Here is a 14,924-nt window from a genome sequence, read left to right on the forward strand (position 1 = left end):
ATAAAAAATTGAGTTAGAGCTTGGGGGGTTAGCCCACTGCAGATAACATAAGAACATAAGAAATAGCTGATGTGAAAAACATGTAAGAAAACTGACAACCGAAGAAAAATTGGCTTTTGGTGTTCTATGTGTTAAGGACAAGAACTGTCAGCATGGTGTATGTACTTATCTGTTGTCTGATACACCCATACATTCCTGGTGAAAGTATGGGTGAATTAATTCCTTCTGAGAATAATCAGGTTTTGAGTTTATGGGTTTCAGATGGTACAATGGAGGTGCTCATTCAGATATCCCTGTTACAACCTGAAGCTAGCATAAATGCTCTTATATGTTTTTATATAATATATGCAATTGTAAAATTATTTAATTATGCAGCTTTTCAATCACTCAAATTCACAAACAGTTCCTTTGTTAGTCTACTTCCACATAACTGCATTATAAATATTGCAACCAAATTAACCTTTGTGAGTTGTGATGCTTTGTGTACTTAAAGAAATAAGGCTAAGTGCACCTGTACTGATGTCAGGAGACTGCCAATAAGGACAAAAAAGGTGCATAAAACTTTAAAAGGCCTTAAAATCTACCAAACTTCTCTTCTTCTTTTTTTTTTTTTTCTTTTTTTTTTTTTTAATTACACAAAACTATAGTTTGTCTTCCTCATGATTTTGACTCACTTTCTAGCTCGTGCGTTTCAGCTCAAAGTCTTTCTTTTCCTACATTTCTTGTTCAGTGCAATGTAGTTTGCATTTTTTTTTCTCCATACATAGAAGGACTATAATTATTGGTCTCAGGAATAGCTATAGTTCTGCACTCCTTTAAGAAAGAATACATTCAGGCATTTCTCACCTGATCCCAAATCACTGCTGTAGCAACTGTTCTCACAGGATGATTCTTAAAAAAACTCAGTGACAGCTGAAATTCCTCTTGCAGGAAAGCCAAAATCCAGCAGCTGGGCACACTTCTGATAAATCCCCAGCATTATAGCTGTCTTATACAACTATTTTTTTCTTTTGAGTACTTTGATGAGGTAACTTTTTTTTTTTTTGCAAGTAATGTTTGATAGTCCATACCAAAATGTCTCACTGAACAGCAACAGTCATATTTCTCTAGAGCTTGTATACTAAAACAAGAAACAAATTCCAGCTTGTTGACAGTTTAATCAGAAGGCACATTAGGAAGGCTTTGAAATGAGTACATGAATGTCTAAGAAGACATTCTCTTGCATGAGTTAAGGTAGTTGTTTTTTCAGGACAGAATGAATATCAGAATGCAGCAATGTTAAATGCTGAAATGGTGATATAGTGCAGCATGTCAAAGATGAGCTTGCTGGTTGATGTAGATTTGGAAAAGCTCAGGCAGACATATTTTAACAAACAAACAAAAATGACTGCTCTGTATGACCCTACTTGAGCAGGAGCTAGGAGGCTATCTAGTTCACCTCCTAGATTAAGAGTGAAGGCACCAAAGTTTCTTTCCATAAGCAACTATTCTGTGCTTCTATATTATGAGCACTCACTACTGGCATTTTTTTTGTTGCATAAAAATTTCTGTCTGTACTTTGAATAGGGCCCCAGAATCTGGTGGTGCTGGGCTGCAGGGAGTCAGCTTCCTTGACAGTAGATAGCATTCTGGACACAACCTCAAAGTCGGGTAACTGGAGTTAGTAATATCTGTATGGATTCCAGAGACATTCATGGTTAGGCTGGACTGGACTCTGATCAATATATAGATGCCCCTGTTCATTGTAGGAGAACTGGACTATACAACCTTTTAAAATCCTTTCCAACTTAAACAATTCCATGATAACACTTCCTCTAATGAATGAATAATGATGTAATGCACTGAGGTGGATGAGCTAATTCAGTTCTTTCATAACTTGGGGACAGTCTTTCCCAAGTTGGTTTAGATTACAGCTGGAAAATAACAGTCAATTCTGAGCGCTGCATCAACAAGAAGATAAAGATCATTTACAGGGCATTCAAAGAACAGTAGCAATGATAAAGTATCTGGAAAGTATGACTTCAAAGTGAGTATTACAGCTCATGATTAAAGTCCTCACTGTTACTGTGAACAAAAAAGTTGACACTACCAAAACAAGAATAGTTTTTAAACAAGTTAATTGAGTGATGAACATGTGCAAAGTACAACTGTGACCAGAAAACTGTGACCATTGTGTTGGGAGCAAAGAGTAAAAGGAGATTGAACTTCTGTTAGAAAATTTTAGCAATAAGTTCATTTTCCATTTACTACTTCAATAATGTGGCATGGGAGAGCAAGAGGTATATTAAGGAATATGAGATAAAACATACGAAGGTATGTAGGCAAAAAGTAATAGAAGAGTTAACATGATGGATGATTTATCTTTTATAGTAGACGTCTCTCAGGAGGAACAAAAGACAAAATATTTAACTCTTTAATATATTGGAACAATAATAAAAAACAAGCAAACAAACAAACAAGAAAACAATCAGATTTCACATGCCAGAGAACAATTCCACCAGTAAAAGGGTGACTTTATATAATCTAATTATTCTTACTGTTTAGCTTTGAGTTATCTGTTGTTCTATAATTGGGAAGGACACTATGAGGAAGGCATAACATCTTCTGACAAGTATGCAGACCTTTTTACTGCACTCATCAGCACCCTTTCAGTCCAAAACAGATACTGCAAATTTAAGATAATAGTGATGATATTGGTATAGGTGAACAAGGAAGACGTGGTAACCATGATTTCCAATATATATGCTTTTTAAAACAAAGTCTGCAACCTCAGTATTGTAAGAAATATAAAAGTTTGTTGGGAACTGCCTTCTGGGATCTCCACAGTCCATGACACTGTCCAAGTTGACAATAGACACTGATGTGATCTCCTGAGTGCTCAGCCACTTATCTCTGGGGAAAAATGTCAAACAAAATGAAGGAGTCCAATGGGCCAAATTCGGCCGGTAGATCGCTAGTGAGCCCATGATACTCTTGGTTTGGAGTTGGTTTTACTTTCTCTAGAGATCTGGGAATGTGGGAAATACTGTCAAGTGAGGAACTCAGCCTACCTGAAATATGTCTCTGTTTTTAAGTGTGTCTGTTCTTGCTGTGAGGGACGCTACCCATGAGTAAGTACAATACAGATAGCGTTTGCTGGTTTCTATGTCAGTGTGTTAATGCTACCACTGGTCTCCTAAAATTTTTCCCTCCCTTCCTTTGCCTTGCCAAAAAAGATACCTTACTAAATATTGTTAATTTACAGTATTTATTAACATGGTAAGGCTTATTCTGTAGGTTGTGCAGAAAATTCCAAGGGCGTTACTGTCAGTTCATACTAGAACTGATGAACAAAACTCATTGTGTATTCTCAGCAGTGAGGAAATTATGGCATATCTCATTTGGAAGGAACACACATTGCTTAAGTGTGAGAGCAAGTGATGCATTTAAAAAATGCTATTCTTATGTACCAAGTATAAAATGAAGAACCTTTTTAATATAAGCAATAGAAATCATATAGCCTCATCAAGTTGGCTCAAAGAGTAAGCAGTCCTTTTTTTAAAGAACAACACATTTAGAGAATGTAGTTGTGCAGCCAAGTAATAGGATACTGCCATTGCTAGGAATTTGTCTCAGGGTTTGCACTGAGCTTGCAAAACTGTGGGACTGTGGCTTGTCAGGCTTCATCTGTCTGAACTTACCTTGACCTGCCTGCAGCAATTTTTCTTCTAAGCTGGTGCCTATTGCTAATTTGTTTTACTTTTGTTTATCTTTGTAGTATATATAGCTTTTATATGAAGTGTAGTACGAATACAAAAAACTACAGTAGCATTTATTCTGAGTGAAATTATATAACTCTGATTCTAACGTGGTATAAATCTGAACTCCATATGACAGCAGAATCCTGGGAAAGTTGGAGACACGGGATGTGGTGTAAATGAAAAGGCTAAGCCTGTAAACAAGTCAGACAAGAAATTTTGATCCGGACTGGGACCAAATTGGATTAAAAATAACACAGGGAGAATCCATAAAACAGCATACGTCTATTAAATTTACACGTAACGTGAAGATGTAAACCAATGAAAAAGGAGCAAGACATAAAAGTTTGTTAGCAACCATAAAGCTAAACCATAAGGCTACCCCAAGCAAACCCCGAGCAGAAGAAGAATCCATCACTATCACCACTATAATCCTTCCAGTGAAGGACCTGCAAAGTTATCAGCTTGTAGAATTCTGCCTACCTCACACCCTGCCTCAACCAGATGGAAGCCATGGACTCAAGGGCCTAGACAATATTGGAAAGGTGAATAATACCAGGAAAAAGGACAAAAGACAGAGACAATGTATTTTACAATCTGAACCATTTTATTATTACTGGCCACCTTTTCTGTATGGCAGTATTCTTTAGTTAATTTCAGTTTATTTTCCTTTTCTTATTTTTCTCCCTGTAATAATTGGATTTGTAGTAAAAATAACTTTTACATTAGCCTGTTAAGATTTCCATTATAGTAACAATAAATTCTTTGCTTTACTTATTGATTGTGTTTCCTCTTTTCTATAATAGAATTTTGAATTTACTGAGAAATCATACTCTAATTCTGTCCTGCATATCTTTAGTTAATAGCTCTTCATCCTTGTCCCTCAAAAAATTCTCAGCAAAAAAATGAAGAGATTTGCGTGGTATTTCCTAATGACACATACACTTTTTTGTCTTCTGCCTGCCTTATAGCAAAAAAATAGAAAAAAGCATTTTCTGAGTCCAAATCATCAAATCAATTTGCCTATAGTGATACGCTGAGCCCCACATGAAGCTTTTACTGAACTTGCCTTCCTATGGGAGGGACCCATCTGGAGTTGAGTGATCAAGGAAGGTGGCAGAGACAAAGTATTGTGGAACCACAGCAGTCCCCATTGCCTGTTCCCTTGCACTGCTTCTGGGAGAGGAGGTGAGGTGATGAGGTGTTTGTAATTTGCTTTTAATTCTCACTGCTCTGCTGGCAATAGGCAACAAACTACATTACTTTAATAAAGTACAGTCAATTTAGCCCATGATGGTAACTGATAAGTGAATTCCATATCCTTATCTCAACACATTAGCTTTCTTTTCATCATGTTTTCCTGCTTTGTCCTGTTGATAGGGTGTGAGAAAGAAGAACAGTGGTGTTTAGCTGTTCATCAGTGTGAAGCCACCACACGAAATTAATATAACTTCTAGCCTTGAGACTGAGGATGGTGTCTCAAAGTGTACAAGTAACATACAATCACAGAATGGCTTAAAGATCATCTAGTTCAAACCTTCCTGCCATAGGCAGGATTGCCAACCACCAGATCAGGCTGCCCAGGGCCCCATTCATCCTGTTCGTGAATGATTCCAGGGATGGGGTCAGAATTTCTCTGGGCAACAAATCTGTGGATGGACAAGGTTGCTTGTAACATCAGTTTGTCAGATTTTCACCCAGCCTTCTTGGTCATACAGTCCTTTTATGCAGAGCAAAGGAATACTGTCAAGTCAAACTGAAAAAGTGCAGCACTACATAGTATTTCTTCTCAGGGTAAGCATATGCTCTAGCATGGGAAATTTGGCACAATCCCTCTTCCTGGCACTGTCTCACCCTTCAGTTCTACTTTAAGAGAGAAAGAATGGGAAAAGAATCTCCAAACACAAACCATATACAATTATCAATGGGAGAAGTTTGAAGCCAGGAATATTTATTTTTAGACCTACATCTGAGCTGTATGATACTCCTACACTGACATTCAAAAAGAACGATAATAAAAATATCTCTGTGTTGCTGATTACTCTTGGCTCTCCCTTGGAGCTTGAGGCACTCAGCCTCTTTGTGCAGGCAGAGCAGTCCAAGACACCCTACAAATGAAGAGCTTTTAAATTTATGGTCTTCTCCTATTGGAAATAGCCTCAGAAATTATATAGGGAACTGAAAATAGGCATAAAAAGAAGGATATTACTGTGCCAGATTAGATCAAGTTACAATGATAGCAGAACACTAAGGTTCTTGTTTCAGAGACAGAGTCTCAAGTGGGAGCAAATAATGGGAGAAATATTTGAGTAAGGTCAGGTGCAGACTTCCAGATTGTAGATTTTTCAATGGATTGAAATGCCAAAGGTCTCAGGAGCCACCAGCCTCCTGCTAGTGGAGGCCAAATACAGGAAGGGAGACTTCAAATGAAAATCCTGCCTTAATGGCCAAAATGTCTTTTCTTATCAGAAGCAAGTTCATCAAAGTGAAATGCAGCAGAGTAATTCTGAAGGAATTTGCAATGTTGCAAAAACAAGTACAACATTTCAAGGCTCAATAAGCATGTATTTTCAAGGGCACACTAGTGCTCTTTGGGAAGCAAAATGAACAACCATCTGCTCTGGTACTCCAAAGCTTTTCTTTTGTCATTACTGTTGATCATATTCAGAAGAAAATATTTGCCTTACCAGATGAAGAGGAGAAACTCAGAATCAGATTTTTACATCCTGAACTAGATTTTCAACTTACTTACATAGTTCCTATGTAAGTAAGATGCAAGGCAGTTTAATCTCAATAAATTCCATGATGTTGGAATTCCAAGAGCTTCCAGGACATCTGATGCAGTACTCCACAATCCTCACTGACCTATTGTGTCCTCAATGACTGTGTTCTCTCTTCTTGTCCCTGGAGATGTTCAGGCCCAGGTGGGATGAGGCCCTTGGACAGCCTGATGTAGTGTCTGATTTAGTGGCTGGGAACTCTGCCTGCAGCAGGAAGTTTGGAACGAGATGATCTTTGAGGTCCTTTCCAACCCAAACCATTCTGTGACTGTGATTCTATGATTTCACCTGTCAGGATTCTCTGACTGATTCTATTCTAAAATTTATTATTCTGTCAGTATTTTCTTACAGATTTTGATTTCCAGACCACTAATGGCTCCATGTTTTCATCTTGTCATTCTATAATCCAAATTCATAACTGAGCAGAGTACTTCATTTGGTGGTTGGACTAGATGTTATTTGTTGCCTTTTCCAACCTTAATGATTATACGAAATATTATCAGAAGTGATGCAGTGAAAGGGTTAAGTCATGTATACTACATATGAGAATATATTTCACTCTACTATTCGTATAGTTACTCACAACACTCCAAAACTTCCTGGATCCCAGTTGCCTAAGCCATCTTCTCTGTAATCTGCTTTTATTTGGATATTTGTAATTATGTCCTCTAATTGTTGTTATATTGTTCTTATTAAATTACATTAGTGATTTTTTTTTTCATCTCCAAACAGTTCGTCCCTTTGAAATTTTAATCCTGCCTTCCAATGTTTTTGCAGCTTAATATCATGTGTACTTAATAAACACAGCCTGTATTCCTTCAAGCAGACATGTAAGAGTACTAAGCCAAAGACAAACTGCTTCCGTACACCACCTGATGCATCATTCCCTTTTAAAGGCAAACCACTGATATCTACTCTTTGAATATGCCTTTCCAAATACCTCTATACTCAAGCTACAGGCCTTTCCTAAGCTTCCTTTTGAGAACACTGTATCAAACAAAATGAAAGCTGGGCTAGAATCAAGATATAGATTATATGTTTCTTTTTCCCTTTCTGTAAAGCCTTTTACCCTGCCAGGGAAGGAAATTCAATTTATTTGACATGATTAATTCTGGAGAAAGTCATGCTGACTGCAATTTGTCTCCCTGTTCTTGTCTAAGTATTTACAAACAGTTTATTTATGATGGTCCTTTCCTGTGACTTAAAGTTCCCTAATTTCTCCCTTTCTCCTACTTTAAAGATAGTAGTACATTTTTCTTTTTCTTTTTCTTTTTTTTTTCAGTCTTACAGAATCTTGTTAATTCTCTATCAGTTCTCAAAGTGGCTTTCTTGAAGACAATAGACAGTTTCCTAAGTACTGAAGTGAGGTGCTCATTGTGTCCATCACCTTTGAAAGCATCTGTGCTTCAAGAAATATTAAATTTATTCTACCTTCATTGAAATGTGAGTTCTTATCTCTTTGTGTCTGTGTTCAATGTCTGACCACATTTAACCTTTTAAACATAAGACTGCTACAAGTAAAGCATCAGATGTTTCTCCCTTGTGGTGATAAATTCATTGTGCAGTTTCCACTGAATCAACTGTTTCTTGTTTTATCCTTAAACTGAAAATGTACTCCCTGAGATTTTGTACATAGTAGTCTTTTGTTCTAATTTTATTCCTAAAACTGCTGTGGTTCTATCCATATTTACTCATTAAGTCCAACTTTGTTTTCATGTCTAATTTTTTGTGGGGAAAGAGTCCCCATTGGAACTAAATTGATCTCCTATTGTACTTTCTCTGCCATGCAGTCATTTTCATGTCCAAATTTAATGCTTTTCTTCTAAGAGCTGCTTGTATTACAAAGCCTCAGCCGGTCATCTTTCTTTATGATTATTTACGGCCATATCATTACAGACTGAAGTTGAAGGATTTGTTGCTTATTGACCAAGATACTCTTTCAGAAACTCTTTTGCCTCAGTTTCCCCGTCTGTTAAAGGGGAACTGTGATATTTCCTCATATATAGAACTCTTTCACATCAGCTGATAAGACACTGTGAACGTTATTAATTAATAGAATTTTTTTAGTTCTCCAGTGTCTTCTGGAAAATATAACTCTATAGCAAGTGTTGTTTGATTTATTTTAGTTTTGAACTGCGAAGATGTCACTTTGACTATTTTAATAGTTCTGATGATCTGTGTTTAAGCATGTGAATGTGTAGGGGAAAAGTATATGTGCAGTATAGTCTTAATTTTAAAAATGCTATTTGAATTTTTCAGCATTTTCTGCAGAAGCTTGCAATTATATAGTTGAAACATACACTTATAATATTTTCTCAAATATGCAATTCTTTAAGCTGGTAGTAGTTAATAATTAACTGAAAATGCAAGAAAAAACTCTGATATGTCTGTCTTTCTAAAACAGACTGATTGTTCTACATTTAACTTGAAAGAAGTGTTCAGTTTAACAAATCTATTAAACACTGTTATCTATAGCCTTTTTGCAAATGTTGGCTACTGATTGGGTAGTAAAATCTGAGTGAACTACGTAGTAGACCATTCCATGTTTGATGCATTGCTTTAGTCAGTTGATTGTGCCAGTCAGCATGTTAAATTCTTAATGCTAGTCAAATTTATTTGCTGTATAATCGTTTTCTCCACTGACTTTCTTTTTTTGTCAGTGGCTCAGATTCTTGAGGGTGTAAAGAATGAGCTAGTGATGTCCACAGTTCTCTCTGTACATCTGGGATAATTCATTGTTCAACAGTGACATTTTCAAGTCTGTGTTGAGAGGGGTTTATAAAAAATAAACCCTGTGCTGATTCTCCAGGGAAAGCATAAGGGAAAAAAGAAAAAAGACATGAAAAAGAAGTTATAATGTGGCTTTTATGGAAGAAGATGAAAGGTTTGTTTTGTTCTCTCTCTTTTTGCCTACATCAAAAATGCTGTTTATTGTGCAAAAGAAGGAATGATATACTTTAAGAACTGATTGCTTTTACATTTACTCAGCTTTCAGAATAATATTGGCAGGTGGAACAGGGACAAGCAGATTCCGAGAACATCAGGGACCTGTATCCTTATTAAAGGTTAACTAGGAATATGGCTCCCACACAGGATAGAATGTTTTGCACCAGGCCACATCATTTTGATAAGCTTTCAGATTTGTTTTCTTCTTTTCAAACTGACTGTACTGGGGAACTGCAAAACAAGGACCAACTATGCTTCTGTTGGGCCCTGTGCTGCTTCCTGTAGGTATATGAAAGTGAATCTAAGTATTTATTTAGGGTGATTGTCTTCCAATGTTAGTTTATTTACAGGATAACCTCACTTTATTCATCTTAGACTCATGAAGCTCTTGGAAAGAAATAATCTGTAGAAGCTGGAATAGGAGCTATGGGTGGGAGGGCTGAAGTAATGGGTTGAGATTAAAATCACGGTAGAGTGTAGAAACAGGGTAGTATTTTTCTGTCAGTTATTCTAAAATAGAAGAGCAGCAGATCCAGTTTAACTATTATCAGACAATTCTTCAAGTTTTTTTCCATAATGAGAGCATTTTTGAGAATTCAAAATATGCAACTTCTTCACCCCATTTCTAATGTATAATTTTTCAGTCTATTTGCATGAATGACATTTCATGAATGATGATGTGTGAATGATGATAAATGATACTATAATGTGATTGCAAAGTTAAAAAATTTGTGCTACATATCTGAAAAGGATCTACATCCTACGGGAAAAAGAGGGCAAAACAAAAACTAAAGCTCCTAAGATGTCCTACTGAATACTGAATCTAATAGGGACTCCCATTTGTCACAAACCATTATTTTAATCCATTCTCCACAGTTCAAGGCTACAGTTAAAAGAAATTTTTCGGTTTTGTCAAATACATTTCATATATGTGGAAAAGGAGACAACAAATGATAATAATGCCAAAATGACATTTTAAGGACACAGAATTTGTTAGGTTAAAAATGTCCCCTTTCAGTAGACAAACCATATCCTTTGAGGACCTATAGATACATTGACAATTATGTTTAGCTTTGGTGAAACTGATACTTCAGAAGTATTGAGGAGATGATAACCAGAAGAGAGCAGTAACACTTGAACAACACTATTTCATAGAAACGTTAAGGTTGGAAAGACCAATAAAATCATCAAGTCCAACCATCAACCCATACCCGTGACTGCTCTAGAACGTGTCCCTCAGTGCCACATCTTCACATTTCCTGAATACCTCCAGGGACATTGATTCGACTATTTCCCTTGGCCAGCCTGTTCCAATGCATTACTACTCTTTCTGAGAATAATTTTTTCCTAATATCCAACCTGAATTTCCCACGGCACAACTTAAGGCCTTTGCCTATTGTCCATTTTGCCCAGTTCTTGCATTCTTGCCTGCATAACTAAATTTGGGGAGGTTTGACAAGAATGTGTTGGAACACGGACCTCTCCTCTGATGTGGTGTGATTGATTTGAGATTAAAGCAAAAAATGACAAAAAAGGAACTTAACTCTCCCTGTCTCTTCCAGGAACGATTATGCATGGTGGAAAATATCCCTGTTACCTGTAGGAAGTGCTTACCTCTGATTTCATTTTGTCTTTTTTTTGTCTGGTTGCAGAAGCTTTAAGAAGATAGCCAGGACAGTAGAAATAGTAAACGTGTGGGCTGTGAGCTATAGATACTGGGCCAGAACAATTACTGTGGACATGCAGGCTTCCATGACAGACTGTCTACCAAATTATATGTCAGCATTTTAGAAATAATTTCATCTTTGAGATCTCAGGAAAATGAAAACAAGACATTCTGAAGTACATTGGACCAGGATATTTTCCGTTTTATTTTCCCTTCTATTCCTTTAGCCCTTCCCACAAATCATCACAGCTTCCCTGCCTTCAGTAGTAGCAAATTGCATCTTATTTCAGTGTTGAGTTTGTCTGAGTTCAACTTCCAGCTCTTGCTGTGATAATAAAGTATAGGAATGGCAGTTTGGTCTTGGTATAGTAATACAATAAAATTTTATGAAGCTATCATCATGCCTTATAAAGTAGCAGGAAAGGACACAACCTTTTTTCATTCCTTCCCTTCTTTGCAGATCATCTACTACAATGACAGGAACAATTATGGAAACAATTATCAGAGGGAGGAACAGTGATACTGAGGCCTGAGTTACTCTGCATGAGTCTAGTTTTACAGTAGTTTAACTTCAGTAAAATCAACCACAGTAACAGGAACGGGAAATTGAGTGTAGAGGCTCCTAAAATCTGTCTCAATGACCTGAATGGAATCCCAACTTGTTATCAGGCTTGACTGCATTCAATAATATTATCTTTGTAATTATGTTTTAACTCAGTTGCTTCTGTCACTGATCAGAATCTTTATATGCATTACTGAATGTATTTTTTATTTTTCAGGGTGCAGTTGCTCCTCCTGGATACCAAATAAATTAAGGTTCTTGGGTGCTGTGCTGAGCAAATTTATGGTTTTTGTATTTTATTATTGTCATTTTACTTCTCTGCTTTAGTAATGTTTTCTTTCTGAAGATTATTATTATAATCATTATTATTAAAGTTTTATCTTGTGATAAAATTCTAATTAGTATTTAGTCTTTGACAGATAACCTATTCCAGTGCTTTTAACTGCACATAGGAATTTCTCCCAGCTCCAGAGCGTATGTTTCTGTATAACACTGTTATGCATTTCTGGTTTATTTAATCTTATATTTTGTTAAGGAGACATGAAAGAAGAGAACTGTTTTTCAAGCATTAGCTGTGAGTGTAAAATATTTAAATAAAACTGTTTTGAAACTAGAGAAAATGAAGCATGTGGTGGAGAGCAAATTATTATTATTTTTTTTTATTTTGAATAAGAAAATAATTAGCCTTATCTTATCTTGAAAATTACTAATTTGATTAACTCAGATGGAGTTTACCTACCACTGAAATGGAAGTTAGAAAACAGCAAGACATTTCAACAAGCCAACAAAACCCATGATTATGTTAGACTCCTTGAGCACATGCGCCTTGGCAACATATGTTGAGCATACTCAGCCCCTCAGTGAATCTGAGTAGCATTCAGCTCTGCTCTGAATTGAAATGGAGGAATTATGAGTCACTGAAGAACTTTTGTGTCTAATTGTATAGGAGAAAGTACTCTGTGTGCTTATAAAGAGAGCAGAACCTTTTGTCCCCATTTCACTATTTGCGTAATGCTTGCTGCCTGAATACAAATGACAATCTTTCACTTTCATTGCATGTCAATAGAAGATAAGATGCAGATTATTAGCAGTGTGATACAGCTTTGAATTACTGTCCTGGTTTCTGCTAGGATAGAGTTCGTTTTCTTTTGAGTAGCTGGTATAGTGCTGTGTTTAGGATTTTGGATGAGAATGTTGTTGATAGCACACTGCTGTTTCAAGCTGTTGCTGAGCAATGCTTACACCAAGTTAGACTTTTTGGCTTCTTATACTGCCATGCTACCATGGAAGCTGAGGGCACATAAGGTGCTGGGAGGGGACAGAACCAGGACAAGATGATCCGAACTGGCCAAAGGGAGATTCCATATGCTTAGGCATCATGCTAAACAATATAATTTGGGGGAACTGAGCAGATGCTGCTCAGGGTGTGTCTAGGCATCATTCAGCCAGTGGGTGGTGACCAATTGCACTGTGCATCAATTTTTTGGAATATTCTTTTATCATTATGCTTAGTATTATTATTTTCCCTTCATTTTCTGTCTTATTAAATTGTCTTTATCTTAACCCATGAGTTTTGTCGTTTTTCCAAGTTCTCTCTCCCCAACACTGTGGAGTGAGTGAGTGAATGGCTGTACTGTCTGCCAGGTTAAACCACAACAGTTGCCCTGTAACTGCCAGAGAAACAACTTCTACTCTCTGCTTCTTTTCTTTCTTGCATTATTAACCTTAGTAGGAGGCAGGGTCAGTTCTGGAGGATGACTCAAAATTCAACCTTCCATTTAACATATAAATTGAAATATAACTTTGCTCCTGTACCTGATCTCCCTCATTTTATATGAGTCACATGAGTTCTGATCTTCTACTAATTCAGAAATTGAAACTTAAGCACCTGTTCAGGTCATAGTACTGTGGCCACAGATATCAAGCCCTAGGCTGTCAGACAACCAAGTGCTGATAACTGTGCCCAACTTTTCTGCCTACAAAATTGACCGACTCAGATTCTAAATATTTCTTTTAAATGTAGTTCAGATTTCTTTGCATGCAGCTTCACCTGTAAAGTTACAGGTCGGTTCCTGTAGTCTGACATGAGAAACATACAAAGCCCAGTAAGATCAGCAGTATTTTGTGCACACATTCTGCCCAACGTGTCATGAATGCATGTGTAGTATGCATCTACTGCAGGTAAATTTGCCTGGACTTGATCTAGACATCTACTAAATAGCTTTCTCCATCTGAACCTCCACCCCACACTTTCACATGTAGTCAATAGAGAAAAGAAAAAATTACTGTCATGCAGTTTGCATTGCTGTCATGAAGGCGAGGATATAAAAGTATAGGTGGCTAATGCTGTATTAGGTACCCTGAGAAGTCTTGCCTGGGCTGCAGCTGCCTCTCCAGAACAATGCAATCCCTTTATAGGTCACTCATTTGTTTCCATGCTGATAACTAATACCTCAGGACACTTCAAACGCAGCTTATATTTAGATGAAAAAGTCCCACCTTGGATGTATTTGTCAGCCTTGTGGACTTGTCTTGGTTTTCACAGGTCATGTCAAATGACAGTAAGTGTCACTGTGTAGGTAGCAGAATAAACATTTAACTTGAATATAAATGATTACCTAAATGCAGATATCTACCTATAGTGAATTCCTATTTCTGGACAGTAAGTTTAGCATTTCTGAGAAGTGTGAGCTGTGGAAGTCCACAAGATATCTCATAAGCAGAAATTGGTGTTTATGAGCAAAAGAGAGATTCAGTTATTTGCAACAAATCTGAGTCTTTCCAGAAGTTTCACACCTACAAAACTACATGGCACTTTGACTATAATATGACCTTACAGAATCATAGAACCATTAAGGTCTGATCTTTAAGATCACCTAGTCCACCCATCAACCCATCACCACCACTAAACCATGGCCCTCAGTGATACATCTGAATGTTTCACAGAATCACAGAATGGCCAGGGTTGGAAGGGACCTCAAGGATCATGAATCTCCAACCTCCCTGCCACAGGCAGGGCCACCAACCTCCACATTTAATACTAGACCAGGCTGTCCAGGGCCCCATCTGATCTGGCCTCGAACACCTCTAGGGATAGGGCATCCACAGCCTCTCTAGGCAGACTGTTCCAGCACCTCACCACTCTCTCTGTAAAGAATTTCCCTCTGGCAACCAACCTAAATCTTCCCTCCCTCAACTTCAAACCCTTTCCCCTTGTCCTGAAGTTACGAACC

This window comes from Lagopus muta, chromosome 1, assembly GCF_023343835.1.
Source record: "Lagopus muta isolate bLagMut1 chromosome 1, bLagMut1 primary, whole genome shotgun sequence".
NCBI lineage: Eukaryota > Metazoa > Chordata > Aves > Galliformes > Phasianidae > Lagopus > Lagopus muta.